This window comes from Scleropages formosus, chromosome 10, assembly GCF_900964775.1.
Source record: "Scleropages formosus chromosome 10, fSclFor1.1, whole genome shotgun sequence".
Classification (NCBI taxonomy): domain Eukaryota; kingdom Metazoa; phylum Chordata; class Actinopteri; order Osteoglossiformes; family Osteoglossidae; genus Scleropages; species Scleropages formosus.
In genome coordinates, this window is record NC_041815.1 from 2132630 (window position 1) to 2146856 (window position 14227).

The 14227-nt window shown below is 41.7% G+C and overlaps 1 protein-coding gene and 1 non-coding gene across 2 annotated transcripts in view; one reads left to right on the plus strand and one right to left on the minus strand.

Annotated features, from left to right (window-relative positions):
• The window catches only part of lsamp (limbic system associated membrane protein), a 796753-nt gene that overhangs the window by 768139 nt on the left and 14387 nt on the right, over positions 1–14227 (minus strand). The gene's annotated exons all lie outside the window — the stretch shown is intronic.
• LOC114911726 (U5 spliceosomal RNA) lies at positions 821–937 on the plus strand. Its single transcript, XR_003797985.1, has one exon. It is a non-coding gene; the product is annotated as a U5 spliceosomal RNA (small nuclear RNA).

Consider the following 14227-nt stretch of genomic DNA (forward strand, 5'->3'; position numbering starts at 1 on the left):
GGTTGGACCACGGTCCTGCTCTCCGGTGGGTCTGAGGTTCGAGTCCCGCTTGGGGTGCCTTGCGACGGACTGGCGTCCCGTCCTAGGTGTGTCCCCTCCCCCTCCGGCCTTACGCCCTGTATTGCCGGGTAGGCTCCGGTTCCCCGTGACCCCGTGTGGGACAAGCGGTTCTGAAAATGTGTGTGTGTGTGTGTGTGTGTAAATGTAAACAAGATGTTCAGGTACAAGATGTTCAGGTTTCTCTTCTAAGTGTACCAACGTGCAGCTGCAATTATGGCCATGTACATAAAACAACTGAAAAAGAACAACTACTTTGCAATGACTCAAGGAATGTACTCTTTTGGAATAGAATGAAGTAACCACAATCTGTTCACAGTCAAACAAAGCTGCCCAGTTCCAGAATTCTCAACCAGTTAGTAAATAACATTACATTTAGATTCTCTATTTCTCTTCTCTATCTCCTTGAAAATGCTCAAAAAAATAAAAATGTGCTTGTATAAAATGGCCAGTTAAAACAGTTTTCACAATTATTTGTATCCTTACTAATTGAATGTATAGCTTTCTCAATTGTCTTTTGACAGAAGAGACAGAAATCCTAGATGAAAGTATTGTAGCCACCGAAAGTACTCAGTATCGCCTCCTTGGAGCGGGACAAATTATTGACTATAAATAGCAGTTATGGAATAGAGGATGCTGGGATATGCAAAACAGTATGTAATTGTAGAGGGGTGTGTGATACAGAAGAAAGGGGTGAGCACCTGTTTAGTGCTGTAGAGGGATAGCTTAATGTACAGGTCCTTAAGGAAAGTGGTTTTCTTTGACTTCTAGGTTCCTATTCATAATGCACAAATCTTTCATCTTTTACTAAAGATTTCCATGGAGAGAGACGCACTCCTTGTACTGACAGCAATCTTTCCTTGTGTACTAGCTGATCCCTCTTGCTGGGTTGTGGTGTTCCAATAAATGTTTGGTTATGGATTGTTTCTGTGTGTTTATTATTCCATTGTACTTCAAGTTTGTGTTTGCTGTAGTACTGTCAAATGACCTCCATGTTAATTTATTATTCACTTTTGTTTCACAAAGTATGTGAAACATAGAAGTGATCATTTAAAACTATTAATATTTTACAGATTTGACTTTTATGGGTTTTATACTAGATGCTGGAAGACCAGAATTGCAGATTACGTTGTTGAAACGGCCAAAACTGCCAGGTGCAGTGAACTAGCTCCTGTGTATTCCTTATCCATAATAAACAGAACAAAAGACTCTGCAACATTGGCTTCACTTATCTCTGTCAATGAACTCACTGGAAAAAAAGTTTAGTAATGTGCGTATCCACAAAACAGGAAATACAGATAATGGCCACAAATGCAAGTCATATTATAAAGACACTTAATTGTTTGTTAAGTAATATTTAAGTCAATTCATCAAATAAAAATGTTCTGGTTTACATTATTTTGGGGTCTGCAATTCTGCAAGATAGATAAAGTTCCATGACTGCTTCCTGGATGATGGAGTTTGAAAATGCAGCGCCTGGTAATCTTGTAGAAATATCTTAAAAATGCCTGACTTGGTTAGGATCTGGTTACTGGCAAGAACATCTTATGTTCATAAGGGCTTTTACAGTCATCAGAATATTGTCATCAAAGATAATGTCTAGTAGATCACAGAATTCTCTTTCAGAAAAACATCCCTAATTTAAGGACATTTTGCAACATGGAATACAATTTTATAATCACTTGGCATCACTAATTAATGCCCTGCAATTTCAATGGAGCTTCTATCTATCGTAGCTATCTCAATACCTAATACAACCACCTCAATCGACTATAGATTGAGGTGGTTGTATTAGGTATTGAGAGGGAAGTAGGCTCTGTTGGTTGGGTTAGTAGTTTGTGTGCAGCCCCCATAATTTTAGCACAAGGGTTTTAACCTCTTACCCGGTGTATTATTGTATCTATTAGCAGTTATTTGCATTTATTCATTCAGCTGACACTTCTCTCCAAAGTGACTTATGAATCAGAATCAGAACGAGCTTTACTGCCAAGTATGTTCACACATACAAGGAATTTGTCTTGATGACAGAAGCCTCCACAGCACAGACAGAATGACAGTGACAAGACAGATGAGAAGATAGAGTATGTGAATAAGGGATGAAAAATATATAAAAATATACAGTACCCAATATTATATACAAAAATAGCCACTAGTTACAAATGCAAGGGAGTGTGAGAAGAGATATGATGTGATAAAAAGTTATAAATAAAAATATAAATAGCATTATGTATTGCACTGGTTTACTCTCTAGGGGAGAGATTTAGGTGTTCATGAGGTAGATGGCCTGAGGAAAGAAACTTTTCTTATGCCTAGCTGTCCTGGTGCTCAGTGCTCTGTAGCGCCGGCCAGATGGCAAGGGTTCGCAGAGGAAGTGGTCTGGATGTGAAGGGTCTAGAATGATTTTGCTAGCCCTTTTACTGACTCTGGACGAGTGCAGTTCTTGGAGAGCTAGGGGGGATGTGCCGATGATTCTTCCAGCAGTCCGAACTATCTGCTGTAGTCTTCTGATGTCTGACTTCGTAGCTGAGCCGAACCAGACAGTTATAGAGGTGCAGAGGACAGACTCAATGACTGCAGAGTAGAATTGCATCAGTAGCTCCTGTGGCAGGTTGAACTTCCTCAGCTGGCAAAGGAAGTACAATCTCTGCTGGGCCTTCTTCACAATGGAGTCTATGTGGAACTCCCACTTCAGGTCCTGTGAGATGGTAGTGCCCAGGAACCTGAATGACTCCACTGTTGCCACAGTGCTGTTCATGATGGTGAGTGGGGATAATGCTGAGGTGTTTCTCCTGAAGTCTACAATCATCTCCACTGTTTTGAGCGTGTTCAGCTCCAGGTTGTTATGACTGCACCAGACAGCCAGCTCTTGGACCTCCTGTCTGTAAGCAGACTCGTCACCATCCCGGATGAGGCCAATGAGTGTGGTGTCGTCTGCAAACTTCAGGAGTTTGACAGAGGGGTCTTTAGCGGTGCAGTCGTTGGTGTACAGGGAGAAGAGCAGTGGGGAGAGCACACATCCCTGGGGGGTGCCAGTACTGATTGTGTGAGTATTGGATGAGAATTTTCCCAGCCTCACTATCTGCTGCCTGTCTGTCAGAAAGTTGGTGATCCACCGACAGATGGAGGTGGGCACAGAGAGTTGGGTTAATTTGGACAGGAGGAGGTGTGGGATGATGGTGTTGAAGGCTGAGCTGAAGTCCACGAACAGGATTCTCGCATAAGTCCCTGGTTTGTCCAGATGTTGCAGGATGTAGTGCAGTCCCATGTTGACTGCATCATCCATAGACCTGTCTGCTCGGTAAGCAAACTGCAGGGGGTCCAGCAAGGGTCCAGTGATGTCTTTCAGGTAGTCCAACACCAGTTTTTCAAGTGACTTCATGACCACAGACGTTAAGGCGACAGGTCTGTAGTCATTCAGTCCTGTGATTTTGGGTTTCTTTGGGATGGGGATGATGGTGGAGCGTTTGAAGCAGGAAGGAACTTTGCACATCTCCAGTGATCTGTTGAAGATCTTTGTGAAGATAGGGGCCAGCTGGTCAGCACAGGTTTTTAGGCAGGCCGGTGAGACGCCGTCTGGGCCTGGTGCTTTCCTTGTCTTCTGTTTGCGGAAGACCCGACACACCTCCTCTTCACAGATCAAAGGTGCAGGAGGGGGGAGGTGGGGGTTACTGGAGGTGTTAATTGATGCGTGGAGAGAGGGTCAGAATGGGTGTGGGGTGTGAGACAGGGTTTATCAAACCTGCAATAAAACTCATTCAACTCGTCGGCCAGTTGTTGAGTTGACACGGTGCTGGGGGGTGGTGTCTTGTAATTGGTGATGTCTTTCAGGCCTTTCCACACTGATGCAGGATCGTTGGCTGAAAACTGTTTCTTCAGCTTTTCAGAGTAGTTTCTCTTAGCCACTCTCATCTCCTTTGTCAGTGTGTTTTTGGCCTGTTTATACAAGACTCCGTCCCCGTTCTTGTAGGCGTCTTCTTTGGCCTGACGAAGCTGTCTGAGTTTTGCAGTGAACCACGGTTTGTCATTGTTGTATGTTAAACGAGTCCTGGTAGGGATGCACATATCCTCACAGAAACTGCTATATGATGTTACAGAGTCTGTGAGCTCATCCAGATCGCTAGCAGCAGCCTCAAAGACACTCCAATCGGTGCACTCGAAGCAGGCTTGTAAGTCCTGCTCTGCTTCCTCAGTCCATCTTTTAACAGTCCTTATTACAGGTTTAGCTGATTTCAGTTTCTGCCTGTAGGTCGGTATAAGATGAACCAGGCAGTGATCAGAGAGCCCCAAAGCTGCCCGTGGAACAGAGTGATATGCATCCTTTACTGTGGTGTAGCAGTGGTCCAGTATATTACTGTCTCTGGTGGGACATGTAATATGCTGTCTGTATTTTGGCAGTTCATGGGAGAGATTTGCTTTATTAAAGTCCCCGAGAATGATTATAACAGAGTCCGGGTGTTGTTGCTCTGTGTCTGTGATCTGGTCGCCCAGGTGTTGCAGCGCTGCGTTCACGCACGCATGCGGTGGAATGTAAACACTTACGAGGATGAACGAGGAAAACTCCCGCGGCGAGTAGAAAGGCTTGCGGTTGATGAAGAGCGCTTCTAGGTCAAGACAGCACATCTTCTTCAATGCTATTACATCTGTACACCACCTTTCGTTGATGTAGAAGCATGTCCCACCGCCACGTGATTTCCTTGCTGATTCCGCGTTGCGATCCGCTCTGAACAGCTGGAATCCCGGCAGATGTAGTGCGCTGTCCGGGATGGCTTCATTCAGCCAGGTTTCCGGATATTAAGGTACTGACAACTATGTATCCATTTGTACAGCTGGGTAATTTTACTGGTGCATTTTAGGGTGAGTACCTTGCTCAAGGGTACTACAGCTAGAGGTGAGGGTCAAACCTGTGACCTTGGACCTGGAATTGGACTTATGGGTTCAAAGGTAGCAGCTCTAACCACTACACTACCAGCTGCCCCCTACTTATCTCATAGACATGCCTTTCCCTGTGTGCTGTATTTGAAAATCTCAGAGTTCAGTAATGAGAACCAATTTCCTTTTCACTTCAATAGCTGCAGATCTTTGCTTCATTTTTTTCTGTTAGGAGATCCATACAGTCATCAGTACAGTCATCACTCCATCATAATATTATATTACATTGTATTTACACATTAATTTATCCTCAGATTCAGGAAAAAACTGTGATGATTTTAGCTTAGTCACGAAATCTATTGACTTTGGCACAATTGTTTAAAGGGTTAGTCAATCAGCTCAACATGTGTTTTGTGAGTCCCTTATTGTGTGATCTGGGAGATACTCCAGTAATGTGGGGTACAAGGTCTGCTGATGCATATTATCCAGTCTCTGAATTAGTACAGTGTGAGTTTTGTCTATATTCTCGGTGTTAAGTCAAATCCATTTGACGTGGGCATCGAACTCTGCCAAGACTGTTTTTTTGTCTCGACTTATGTTTCTGATTTTCATGGACAGTGTCTCAACTCAAAACTCTAGTGTCTAGTTATAGGATCTAAGGGTGGCATCCCTGTTCATCTGCAAGATCATTGGACTCATTGTATTAAAGGATGAGGAGCCTGGCAAACCAGAAGAGGCCAGTCGAGTGGAGTCAATTATGATAGTATGGGTATGTTGTAATAATGCCCCCTAGTTGGGTCTAATGAGTGTTATACTGAATACATTCAACTGGAGACCACAAAACAGATCTAGGACATGTGACGAGACATTATCTCTCTGGAAGAATGGGAGACAATTCTCGGGGAATGCAAGCCTGCGGCCTGCCTATTATACCTATAACTTCAACCTTCTCCAGGACAAGAGGAAGGAAGCTCACTAATTAGTCAAAACAACTTTCTTCATGATGCTGGATGTAGCACTTTATAAGCCTCCTCTTCATGGAAGTGTCCTTGGGTATTGAAACAAGCACGTAAAGCTTTAACCTACCTGAGAGTGAACACTTTTAGCTTGCTTTGCTTTTTTTAAATTATTTTTTATTGCAAGTTTTGTTTTTAGAGTGTGCTTATATGGCAAATAAGTCCCCCAAACTGACGATGGCATTATTTCTGCATTATATTAGACCCTGCCTGGCAAGCCTATTTTGCTGTACAGTCATTTACACCTCCAAACACTTACATTTACATATTTATTTAGCAAACACTTTTGTCCAAAATGACTTGCAATGAACTCTGTGTAGTGTTATCAACCCACACACCTTATTCACCAAGGTGACTTACAGTGCTAGATACACTACTTACAGTGGGTCACTCATCCATACATCAGTGGAACACATGCTCTCTCTCTGTCTGTCACTCACACACTATGGGGGAACCTGAACAGCATGTCTTTGGACTGTGGGAGGAAACCAGAGGAAACCCACACAGACACGGGGAGAACATGCAAACTCCGCACAGCAAGCTCATACACTGCAAGGGCTCCTTGTGCTCATGACTTTGAGGTTCTGTTGCATGAATTCGACATCCGGAACCTGTCACTACATGCAGGCGAATGTGTCTTTGTAATGGAGACCATGTTCTCGGGCTGTAATCGCATCCATGTCACCATGTTGTGATGAAAGTGCTTCTCAACTCCTCTGTGAGCTGTGTTGCACTCAGAGGGCCCAGGTTTGAATCCTACTTTCTGCTGCAGAACCCTTGAGCAAGGTACTCACCCAGAATTGCTCCAGTAAAAATGACCCAGCTGTATAAATGGTTTAACACACTGAAGAAAGGTGTTTTCTTAAATTAATTGTTGCTATTATTATAGCAAAAGCACATGGTAAAATCCCTCTCTCATGAGCAGTAATGCCATGAACCTGGGCAAAGGTCCAACATCCCGCTCTCTTTTGGGGATTTGATCTCAGACTGCAGTGGACAGAGTGCACCCCCTGCCACTTCTGGTTGTCCCACAGCCGAATCCCATTACCTTCCATGTTTAACTACAGGGTAGGTAAATGCATTGCTCAATTTTTGTGATAAATGTTAAGATATTAAGCTATAATGTTTGATTAGCATTTTTAATAGCCACTATTGCATACATTTAAGCAGCTCTAACTAATACGCTAGGCTATAGACAATGGCTTCAGTTTCAAGAGACAAAGTTGCTTTTTCCTAGAAGCCTTTTGCTCCACAGGGTATTTGACCGCAGAGAGCTGTGCACAAGCTTGGAGTCAACAGCCAACAGCCAGCTCCTTATCTCCTACCGGCGCACAACCCATAGCCTTTCCAGCAATGCAGTTTGCTGATATTGTCAAGATCCCTGCATTCTTCCCAAGTTCATTCCTTATCCCATAAGTGCCTTAACCGTCTGCTATGGGTTGTCCTTTTTAAGAATGTGACTCTGTTCTGTTTGCTTAGGACAAAGTTCGCACATACCGTTTTTGAGGGGTTCCTGTATTTTTTTATAGTGTAACCCCCTTTTGTGTGCTTTATCCGGTGCACTTAGTAATAATCTGTTCTACTTAAATGTATGCATTTCTACTGCTGGTAGTGTAGGGTTAGCACCGCTGCCTTTCCATCTGAAGGCTGCAGGATTAAATCCCACCTTCAGCTGTAGTACCCTTGAGCAAGGTACTTATCCAAATTGCTCCACTAAAATTACTCAGCTGTATAAATACAGTAGGTACATAACTGTGTGTAGTTTAACATTGAAAGTTGTTTTGGATAAAAGTGTCAGATAAATGAAAAAATGAAGAAATAATTAAGGAAACAGTAAATTGTCACTTAGTAGATCCTATGTCTCACTTCTGGATGAATAGTGAAACATGCTATCTGGATGAGTGCTGAAAGATTTTAATAATAAATATTGTGTTTGAGGACTGGGGGGTACGGTGGCGCAGTGGGTTGGACCACAGTCCTGTTCTCTAGTGGGTCTGGGGTTCGAGTCCCGCTTGGGGTGCCTTGCGACGGACTGGCATCCCGTCCTGAGTGTGTCCCTTCCCCCTCCGGCCTTACACCCTGTGTTGCCGGGTAGGCTCCGGTTCCCCGCAACCCCATATGGGACAAGCGGTTCTGAAAATGTGTGTGTGTGTATTGTGTTCGAGAGCACTTCGCTGAAGGCCAGTGGAGAACTCAACCTGCAACCCTCTGGTTATTTACATTTATTCATTTAGCAGACGCTTTTCTCCAAAGCGACGTACATCTCATAGAAAATTTGTGCATTAACTTAGAAGAACGAGACATAGCTCTGATGTGTAAAACACTTACATATGTTTAAACTAAACCAATTCCAAAAATGGTCCAACCTTGATATAGAAAGGAAAAATTCACATTTAAAAGGTTGTATTGACTGTCACACTAATCACAACCTTCAAAGGTCTACAGCAAAGACCTGACAAGATTCCTTCCATAAATGTGTGATTCAAGCATGAGACATAAATGTTTGTGTAGAGCAAACTGTTGCTGCTTTTACAACTCTCGGGTCACCGACACATTTTGGAATGTATCTTGTGTAATTATTCCAGTCTTGAACCAATCTGAGTAGTAAAAATATTAAATTAATCGTCTAATCTGAGTTAATGATCCCAATGCATTCAAAACTATCAATCTCTACACCCATGAGAAAGAGCTATGCTCCTGCCCCCCTGACTACTCGGTGGTCCCCCTCACGAGAGGTTCAAAATAAAAAGTCCAGTAGTTCTTAGGCCCAAATGAGAATAAACTCCCACAAGTTAAAAACCCTTCTCTTCATGATAAATTCCTTTCCCAGTCATCCTAGTCATCTGATAGATACCTACATCCATTTTGTCAAAGATCACCTACTTTGCTTACCTATATGTCTGGTATTTGAATCTCACTTCTATAGGCAGTTACCTGAGCCATGCAAAATCATTAACATTTGATTTGTTAATTATGTGTGTGTAAAAAGTTCTTCATCTGTTTCTGAATGCACTTCTGTATGCTGCTATACCTTTTCAGAAAAATGTCAGCAAAATCAATAAATGCAAGTAAGAATGCTTTCTATAACAACAGGAAATGTAGCATATGCTACAAGTAAAACCACAAGTAAGACCACAGAATTTATGGTGATACATTGGATGATTTAAAAATGACTGGTTCATCTTTGTTTCTTCTTTTTAGGTGTTTGCTTTCTTCCCCCACTTTCAGCACATTTGCCCTTTACTGTATTATCCTCAAGTATTGAAATGATGATAATGACTTTTTCTATGTGCAGTTGGCCCCCATTTTTACTGGAGGAAGTGAAGGTAAGTACCTTGGTCAGGGGTACTACAACTCAAGGTGGGAACTAAACCTGTGACTTCTGGGTTCAAAGACAGCCACTACAACTATTATGCTACCAGCTGTCCCCTGAATTTTAATGCTCACATAGAAAAGTTCTAATTGTTTGATAACTTTTGTAGCTGATAGGCCTACATACTTTTAATTTCTAATCAAACATGACTCACATTTACAGATGCATTTGAAACTGATTTAATTCAAAGTTCAACTCCTTTTTAAAGTGGTGCTTGTCATTTTTGTAGTAAGGCAGGAGTGTCCTATTTTTGACCCAATGAGTGCATGCAGCCTATCATTTCATGTAATGCAGCTCACAATGACATTTGTAAAACATATACATACATACATATCACAACACATATCACAAATACTATAAATTAAACTGAATCACTAAATGCAGTTAACAGCTACACACACACACTTGAACACATCACTTCACAACAAAATACAATCAAGTACACTTTTTTTCAGTATATATATTTACAACAACTACAACAACATTTGCTACGATTTTTACACATTTTTTACGTCTCCCTTACTGTAATTTTTATAGATGTAGTTCACAATAATTATTGCAGGCCTTGGGCAAAAAAGGTTTGACACCCCTGTATTTATGAGTAGTATTTACTGCTGTTGTGTTCAACTCAAAAGCTCTTGCAATAGCACAGACAGCCGAATGTTGCACACTGACAAGAAAAGGCCTTTCAGCATTTAGGGTACATTAATTAAGCAGATAGTATCTGCTTTTGGCAACATTTCTCCTTGTGGACAGTATCTGTTGAGGAACGTTTGAAGTTTTTGTTATGTTTTGTTACGGAATAATGGATTTGCGATGTATTATTAACAGTAATCTCATAGCCATTCTGTTCTCACTGATATCATTATTACATCCTATGGAGTGTTAAAAAAAAACATCAGACTACTGTTAAATATCTTTAAGAATCACAAACTTCAAATTATTGTGTTATGTGACAAGTGGTTTCCTATTCACAATTCTGCAACGGGGTACATCATTCTGTAAATATTTTTATTCCACAAAAGTGCTGCTTAATGAAGTACAAATAAAAAAAAAATACCTAGGATTCAACTACTCAGTCAACTACTTCTAACTCACAGAAGATTCTTGATGCTGTTTCTCAAATACCTTATATGCAAAATAAAAATGCAGCAAACATTTGTTATAAACCTGACAAATGGATATATCATTGTTAAAACAATCCAGTGGTATTAAACAAAGTTCAGAAACAGAATTAGGAGTTCATGCTAATGAACTGGTGGTTGGCTGTTTTTTATGAGGGTATATAGGAAGATAGAATCAAAAAACTGATGTAATAAAACACCTAACAATCACTAGGTCAATTGCAGGAACAGATCATTTGTGATACTACTCTAATTGTTGGCCATACTTCTGAATAGCTAATAAGGAATCTAGCTAATCTAAACTGATACTCAACCTCTCCTTGCTGGAAATTGCATTTAGGAATGAAATTCAGATTGTTTGACAGCTGTACTTTGCGCTTGTTTATGAATTTAAAGAGAAGACTTTAATAAGCAAAAGCTTTTTAACCAGTTTATGATATTTCAGATTCCAAAATCATTTGAATGTGGAAGATGGAGAAAGAGCTTAAATAAGACTGTATTTACATCTTTTCTGAGATAACTAGCGATTTTACATTTTGTAGTGTTTTAATTTAAAGGTCCTGAAATCAAATTACATGTATTTTCATAAAACCAGTTTTAAATATATAATTAATATAATTCTTATACATACATATTTAATGTAATTTATCTACTAAATCTATTAATCAAATATAACTTTATCAAAAGTTAAATCCTTGGTTATTACGGGCAAGTGAGCGAGAGGGAGTGGCTTTAGGCCTGCGCATTTTTTTCTCTCAAAGTTTAAGCTCCCAGACACCAATATAAAAATGTAACATTTTAAAGCTTTACATTTTACCAAATATCATAAATAGCATTGACACTTGTTTGTTAGATTAGTTTTTTTGACTATAACAATGCCTTCCATAACTGGTACCCTTGGTAAAGATGTGCAGAAAAAGCTATGAAAACATAGGTATGTGTCACCACTATTGGCATAATCGTTATGAAGAAAATGTAACTGCCTAGCATCCAGTCATTCCGGAAAGCTCCAGACAATCATGACCATGAGGAAGATAGGAAGGGAGTGAAAAAGTGAAATGTAAGGGTAAATGTAAGTTCCTATTCATATTTACGGTTTTAAGAGTCTTTAGGAACTCTTAAGCGGTCATCCACAACTTCCTGTTTCACTGAGCTATAACTATGAAGTGACACAGGCCAAAGTCCTTTAGTCATCCATCAATATGGGAATGATCAAAGAATACCGAAATGGAATGAGACAAGATACCTAAATAAAGTAGAACAAAAAAAAAAGGAAAAGTGGTGGTATTGTCATTTTAACCAAATACAGCTGGTATAGTATACAGTAAAACAAAACAATATTCTGCCAGGACCATGGTGCTACATAGAAACAACTCAAAGCTACCTACACAATAAACAATAAATATAAACAAAAAATATAAATTAATTTAAATAAAAACATAAACAATAAATATACAATTAATGTTATTAATAAATAAATAAATAAATAAGGCAAAGGCTATAAAAAAGCTTAATGTTTGAAAATACCAATCTGTGATATTATGGCAGCAATTAATACATTTTAAAAAAAACTGCAGTTATGATGAACTTGACTGAAAGAGAACATTTAACAGTTATTTTGTCCACTGTACCAATGGTTAGAAAGGCAAAAATTTCTCCAAAGAACACGTTTGGAGAAAAGCAGAAGTTGGTTGCACAATGAGGTCACCAAACCATAAAAAGTGGACCATGGCCATGAAGAGAAATCCCAATCCCACGTAACACCCCAACATAATCCCACACTGTGAAGTATGGTGAAGAATCTGTGATGTTGTGAGGCCATTTTAGTTCCAGATATCCTGAGAACTTTGTTAGGATACATGGCATCATAGACTCCTTAAAACACCATGATATTTTAGGTCAAAATCTGGCTGTCTCTCCCAGTACGCTAAAACTGTAAAGATTCTCAATGGATGAACGGTCTCAGACACCTTGGTATGTGTTCTTCCACTCAAAAAAAAAAAAAAAACTAGTTTTAGTTGCGGACTGAGAGGTGTTAACTTGGAAAGAAAGGGTGCACAAAGTAGTAAAAGCAGGAATAGCAACAACTCAGTGACTTAGTGTTATATGTTATATATATATTTCCTCTGAGCAATGGCATCTATATAATTTTGTCATATTGTTAAGCATAGAAAACATTTTAAAAATAATAAAATTAAGTGTATCCAGTATTTTTCCACATCTTTAGCAAATAATTCTGGAGAGTACTCTATATTATGCACAATGTAAGTCCTAGATACAACACTTTCACATGAATTTCCTGGGAAACCATGGATAATAGAACAACAAAGATACAATATTACTTTCAGTGTGATTAAGATAGGAACCCTGCATCACGAAGCCAAGATATCAATACATAATTACTACTGATGCAACAGTATGTAATAATTTTGCACATCATCTTGTCACGTTCTCCGCATCTGGCACCTCTGCGACACCTGCCGTTCCCTGATGGGAACGACTATAAAGAGGGAAGCCGAGGAAGCCCAGACGCGGAACCTTGTTTTGCCTCCTTGTTTCCCTGCGAACCATATTACCGAGAGACCCATTCCGACTTCGACCCTTTGCTTGTTTCTTCCTGACCACGTTCTTTGCCTAGCCCTTTCTACGACGTTTGCTGATCGCCTGACCCTTGCCTGCCCCTCGACTACGATTATGGATTCTGATTCGGCTTCCGTGCACGTCGATCCGAACACTCTGCACTTGAGTCCGTCCGCGCTACGCGCAACCGTGACAGAAGGTTCCGCCTGCTACCAGGACTCAGCAGAGTATGTGCAACTGCGTACAGCGCTCACCAAGCAAGGCGAGTTTTTGGGAACGCAATCCCAGTCGTTGTAGCGCATACAACAAAAGGTCGACGGATTAATCCAGGTCCTCCAAACCGGAGGTATTCTCAACCCCGCCTTCCAGGGTGCACCCGCGACTCCTGCTGAGCCTGTCCCGCCCGCACCCCCCGAGGCTTCGGGGACGGTCACAAGGATCGCGACCCCAGAGAGGTATGACGGTTCGCCCGATCAATGTCAGGACTTTCTGATGCAGTGCGAGTTGGTTTTTGAGTGTTCTCCGCGCATGTATCAGACGGACGCAGCTAAGATCGCCTTTGTCCTGTCGTTGTTAACCGGTCTGGCCCGGGCGTGGGCCGCCACTGGGTGGCGCACTTGCCCTAGAACTACCTATGACATTTTCCGCGAAAAGTTCGAAGCGGTTTTTGACCACCCGCACGCGGGACACGCGGCGGGTAATAATCTCATGTGTCTCACCCAGGGAAGTAGAAGCGTGGCTGAGTACACTCTTGAGTTCAGACCCCTCGCGGCCAAGAGTGGCTGGAACTCCCCTGCCCTCCTCACCTGCTTCTTCGAAGGGCTGAATCCCCGGATCCAGGAAGAGCTCACGTACAGGGGTGAGGAGGGGGACTTCGACCGGTTTGTGGAGACAGCCATCGCCATCGACAATCTTGGCAGGAGTCGACAACCCCTGGGGACCAGCCCAGCGGAGGACCGGCTCAAGAAAGAAGAAAGGAGACGGCGCCAGGTGGGGAGACTGTGTCTCTATTGTGGGTCCCCTGAGCATCTCCGTGCGGCGTGCCCCGAGCGACCACCTCAGGGGACCTCCACAGAAACGAAGGCGAGTCTGGAGGAGCCCCGGGGACAGCTACGTCTGCCGGTGAGTCTTTCCTGGGGGGCAAGCCGGGTGCAGACGAACGCCCTCATAGATTCCGGAGCTGCGGGCTGTTTCATGGATGTAGGCTT